This window comes from Myotis brandtii, unplaced genomic scaffold, assembly GCF_000412655.1.
Source record: "Myotis brandtii unplaced genomic scaffold, ASM41265v1 scaffold120, whole genome shotgun sequence".
Taxonomy (NCBI): Eukaryota; Metazoa; Chordata; class Mammalia; order Chiroptera; family Vespertilionidae; genus Myotis; species Myotis brandtii.
This window is the reverse complement of record NW_005354174.1, coordinates 3,574,612-3,579,423: the sequence shown is the minus strand read 5'-3', so window position 1 is coordinate 3,579,423 and position 4,812 is coordinate 3,574,612. Positions and strand designations below refer to the sequence as shown.

Here is a 4,812-nt window from a genome sequence, read left to right as displayed (position 1 = left end):
GACTTATATTTTTGATATTTATTTTATATATTTAAATGCCATTTAACAAAGAAAAATCAACCAAAAAAATGAGTTCGCGTGTCACCTTTGACACGCGTGTCATAGGTTCGCCATCACTGGTATAGAGGATACCCAAAGCAATTTTTACATTAGGTCTTTTCAGGTTTCATTATCTGTATAAAGGGACTATATTCAGGGTCCCTTTTTAGCATGCATATATATCAATAAACTAGAGCAGGGGTGGGCAAACTTTTTGACTCGAGGGCCACAATGGGTTCTTAAACTGGACCGGAGGGCCGGAACAAAAGCATGGATGGAGTGTTTGTGTGAACTAATATAAATTCAAAGTAAACATCATTACATAAAAGGGTACGGTCTTTTTTTTTTTTTTTTAGTTTTATTCATTTCAAACGGGCCGGATCCGGCCCGCGGGCCGTAGTTTGCCCACGGCTGAACTAGAGGTTTGTTGCACAAGATTCGTGCACTTAGGGGGTCCCTCAGCCCAACCTGCACCCTCTCACAGTCCGGGAGCCCTCAGGGGATGTCCGACTGTATGTATGTATGTATTTATTCATTCATTTCCAATATGTCTTTATTGATTTTAGAGAGAGAGTAAGGGAAGAGGGATAGAGAGATAGAAACATCGATGAGAAACATCTATTGGCTGCCTCCTGCATGCCTCCTACTAGGGACGAGCCCACAATCCAGGCATATGCTCTGATCAGGAATAGAACCTTGGCCTCCTGGTTCATAGGTCGATGCTCAACCACTGAGCAACACCAGCCAGGCTGGGACAGGGTCTTGAGCTTAATAGGTACTCACTAAATTTTTTTGAATAAATGCATTAAAAAAAATTTTTAATGTGGCTTTAGAGTTATGATTGTAAATAATTCTTTTCAGAATTGTAATGTTTTTAGGGAACTCAAATAATTTTTATGTATAGTATTATCTGAGTTTATGCATGGACACATTGTTAGCTGAAGTCTAGAGTGGGATTTGAAGTTTGAATTAGAGAAGATGTACTGACCTTTATTTTAGTCTTTCAATTATTAAACTTTGGAAGATAGCTTCATTCATTCCTTATTTATTTATTTCTTTATCCTCACCTGAGGATATGTTTTTGCTAACTTTTTTAGAGAGAGAAACATCGATGTGAGAGAGAAACATGGGTCAGTTGCCTTCTGTACACACCCCGACTGGGGATCGAACTTGCAACCTAGGTATGTGCCCTGACCAAGAATCGAACCTGCAACCTTTTGGTGTATGGGATGATGCTCCAACCGAGCCATCCAGCCAGGGCTAGCTTCATTTGTTAACAATAATGATAATAGCTAAACTTATGAGGTAGGCACTATTATACCTTTTTTACAGACTAGAAACTGAGGCTTATAGGTTAAATAATTGATAAGTGATGGAGAGACAGTAAAATCTAGGGCTATACGTGGGTTCCTATATTATACCTGTTTTCATTTTTTCAGCAAATTCTTATGAAGTGCCTCTTTTTGCAAGGCTATGGACTAGGTTCTCAGGATGCAATGGTAAATAACAAAAACAGGTCCCTGTCCTTTTGAAACTAAATGGTTTACGCTTTAGGACTTTCTCCTGAGTTATATAATAATTGCTTTTTTAAAAAGTGCAAAACAAAATAATTCCTTGTCCTTGTAAGATTAGTTTGGATGTGTGAAGTACTGAATATGTTATAGAATACTAGAGGCCCGGTGCATGAAATTCATGCACTTGGGGGCGGTTCCCTCAGCCCAGCCTGTGCCCTCTTGCAGTCTGGGAGCCCTTGGGGGATGTCGAATGCTGCGGGGGTGGGGGAGGCTCCCGCCATCACCGCTGCGCTCGCCAGCCATGAGCCTGGCTTCTGGCTGAGCGGCACTCCCCTTGTGGGAGCGCACTGACCACCGGGGGCAGCTCCTGCGTTGAGTGTCTGTCCCCTGGTGGTCAGTGCGCATCATAGCGACCGGTTGTTCCACTGTTCCGTCGATTTGCATATTAGCCTTTTATTATATAGGATTCTGTTCAGGAATTTCTTTCTGGCTTGTTAGAAGATATATCGTGGGTAAGTTAGAGTACCTTTTTGGAATATGTTTATTGTATAGATGAGAGTAATAAATCTGAAGTTGGAATATCCATAGTTCTTGCGTTTAAGAGGTTCTAAATCAGCTTCAGGAAGGGAGATGATTTATGAAAACAACCTCAGAGGAATTACAGAGAGCATATAATCAAGAGCAGAATACCAGTAGTACCAGTTACCTACATTATTAAGTGAGTAAATGATAATGGTTGTGTGGTGGAACATATCTTGAAGGAAAAATAAGTTTGAGGTGGATTGGGGGAGAGGAATGAACAAGGAATGATGGTATGAGGGATGGTCCTCTTCTTTGCAGCAAGAACACAGCTAAAGACATGGATGGGTATAGAGTTGTGCATAGGAAGGAAGGGCCTTTTTGAGGAATAAATAATGTTATATAAAATAAAATGTTGGTTGTTACATTGTTCCTATGTAGCTGGAAGTCCAGAAGTCTTGCAGATATCAGGATTGTTTGGTATAAAGATTTAATACTGTCACTAAAGATGAAAGTTCTTGCCAACTGTCTTCCACCTTTTGATGGTGGCATCTTCAGGCTTGCTGTAAGGTAACTAGTGGTTTGAGGTGTCATGTTTAGCACTGTCTGAGAAAGAGGGAGTGTTTCTTCCTCATCCTTAGGATTGAAGAAGCTTTTCTCACAATTCTCTTTTGGAGATCATCTGGTGGGCTTTCACCCATGTCTCATTGGCCAGGATTGGGTTCCATGCCCATTCCCAACCAATCATTGGCAAAGAGAATGGGTTTAAATGAATCCATTAGGATAGAGTAGATATTGGAGAGTCAGTTACAATGTCTGTTCTAACAGTTACTTGAAAAGTGAGTAGTATGTGTGTGTGTTTTTAATGTCTTGACATCCACTGTGTTTCGGGGGGAAATTTTAAGAAAACATATTTCTCTTCCTAAGATTTTTGTGTCTACTGGCTCACCTTTGAATGTCCTTATTTGTAAAACTTGGTGCCTAAGCAGAAAGAGATCTGATTTGAGTGTAAAACAGATTGACTTATTTAAGTGCCATAAGCACTGTGAACTCCTGAGCTAAGCAATGAGAGAAAGGGAAAGTTGGAATTTATTTTTCCCTAAAACGCATGTTTTGAAATGAGTATTTCCACCTTTTTCCTAATCCATTGAAAAAATGTATTTCATAACCTTTGTTATTTGGGGGCCTAATTAAATCTGGCAGTTGAGTTTTAAAGGTTGAAGCAGTAGTAAGATTATTTTGTGGTGGGTGTCTTTGAACATAATATTTAAGTATACACTGCAAAGGGCTTTGCCTTATTTGGTGTTTTTCATTCTGCTCATTTAGATTTCAGAAGCCTCAGATTAGGGCTCTAGTTCGCCATCTATTGGTTCTGCAATTGTATGTTTAACACCCTTATGCTATACTTTGTGGAATTACTATTATGTGGAAATATGTGTGTGTACATTTTTTAATCAACAAAATATTTTTCCCCAGGATTATACATTAAAAAGCCAAAAGTAGGATCTCTTTTGGATGTGTATACAGATATGTATACATATATTAGTTTATTCTTTGTGTAATTTGACTCTGGGACTTTCTTAGCTGGTTGCTTTTAATATTTGAAAACCACTATCATTGAGAGAGTGATTTTAAGAGTATACACATGGAAACTCATGGAAATATAGGAGCAAATGCTGTAAGAGCTGGTGAGTTAGTGTAACTTTGTGGGAGGACTAAAGCTGTGTGTTTTTTTTGTGTTCTGTTTTTTACTAGAAGTGAGGCATACCACCGGATATTGGTTCTGGTAAGCCACAAGAGTATTGAGCATTTCTCATCTTCATTTTTGGTAGTAGAGCATACTCTTTTCATCTGCTGAATATGATGATTGAATTGTTGGACACATTTCTTTTATTCAGTCATTTAAAGTAATATTTTGATGAATCCTAGGATTCTTTTTTTATAAAAAAAATCTTAATTCATCTTTTGGCAACTTTTTCTTTAGTTTTAAAGGATGATGGAATATAATTTGTATATTTGTGTAAATGTCACACTTTGCATTATATTACTGACTTTTTTAAATCTATAAAAGGTTCCACTATTTTAAGACCCTATTTTGGGAAATGAATAAAATACTGTACTGACAAACTGGTCATGAGAAATGATAAAGTGCCACTACTTTAAACCAACTCCGGTATGAAGGTGGAAAGTTTGATTTTTGTTATGAGATTTGGGTTTCTCTACGGAGTTCTTTGTTAAACTTTTAGCATAGCAGTGAACTTCCTTTTGGTGGCGACAGGAAGCATAAATGCTCATTGTGTAATGCCATTTGCCTGTTTTGGCGGATTTGCCAAGCCATGACACCCAAAACAAGACGCGTGCTTAACGAAAACTACAGTTCCCAGCGGGCCCGGCGCTGGTGGGCCACCACTTCCCCTCTGTCTCCCGGCTTCTCCTTCCCGGGCTGGCCCGGCGCGGGCCCTGGCTCGCGCTTGCGCAATGACGACGTGCGCTTTTTTTTTTTCTTTTTAACCTGGCGGCTGCGGAGCGCAGCACTGGGGCTAGTGGCCAGGCGTGCTGCAGTGTTCCGAGGCAGGCTGCTAGGACAAAGGGCGGTAGGAAGCGCTTCAGTGGTCAAGGAGCTTCCTACCCGGTTCCGCGCACGTTAGCCCTGGAATAGTGTGGTACCTCGGCCGTAGCCGACAGTGCAAACAGTTCCTCGCTCACGTCCCCTCGCTCCGCCGCGCCGCGCCGCTTTGCC

General features: G+C 40.4%; 1 protein-coding gene across 1 annotated transcript in view; it reads left to right on the top strand.

Annotated features, from left to right (window-relative positions):
- Positions 1-4,812, top strand: part of KANSL1 (KAT8 regulatory NSL complex subunit 1) — a 164,641-nt gene that overhangs the window by 24,799 nt on the left and 135,030 nt on the right. The window lies entirely within an intron of this gene.